Below are 824 nucleotides of genomic sequence, written 5' to 3'. Positions count from 1 at the left end.
CGATTCGCCCCCCTGACTGCTAGGACCCAGCAGCTACACCTTCGCACGCAAGGAAGTGCGTCCGGGCAAAAAAAAATGATTCGCCCCCTGACTGCTGGGACCCACCAGCTACATCTTCGCAGGCAAGGAAGTGCCTGACAGTCGGGACCCACCTGGTCGAAGCGTACGTAGCATTGTCATTTTGGTCGCGAACGTGTACGTACATACTGGTCGATGTAGAGGCGCGCACGTGTCGTAGTAGAGGCGCGCACGTGTCGTAGTAGAGGCGCGCACGTAGCATGTACACGTACGTACAACGGCCAGGGTGCAAGAAAGAAAATACGGCCACGTATGTGTACATACGGGCAGGGTCTCGAACGCCTACTCGCGCATACGTACGGCCAGGGCTCGTGTACATGGCTGGGTCGGAACGGAGAAACAGCGTCGTCGTCGTGTTCATGGGGAGGCAACGGAATGCGTCATGTTCATGGGGAGGCAACGGAATGTGTTGTGTTCATGGGGAGGCAACGGAATGCGTCGTGTTCATCGGGAGGCAACGGAATGCGTCGTGTTCATCGGGAGGCAACGGAACGCGTGGGAGCCAACCGGCTGGGTCGGAACGGAATGCGTGGTCGTGTTCATCGGGAGGGCTTGGATGGAACAGGCGATGGAAACGAGGCCTGGTGTACCGCAGAACGAAGGAAACGGACCTCCTATGTTCGGAACGGGGTCCTGTTGATCGGGAGGGGTGTGGCGTACCGCAAAACAAAGGAAACGGACCTCCTACGGTCGAAACGGGGGTCTTGTTGATCGGGAGGGGTGTGGCGTACCGCAAAACGGATGAA

The sequence above is a fragment of the Triticum aestivum genome, chromosome 4D, assembly GCF_018294505.1.
Source record: "Triticum aestivum cultivar Chinese Spring chromosome 4D, IWGSC CS RefSeq v2.1, whole genome shotgun sequence".
Taxonomy (NCBI): Eukaryota; Viridiplantae; Streptophyta; class Magnoliopsida; order Poales; family Poaceae; genus Triticum; species Triticum aestivum.
This window is presented reverse-complemented; position numbering follows the sequence as displayed.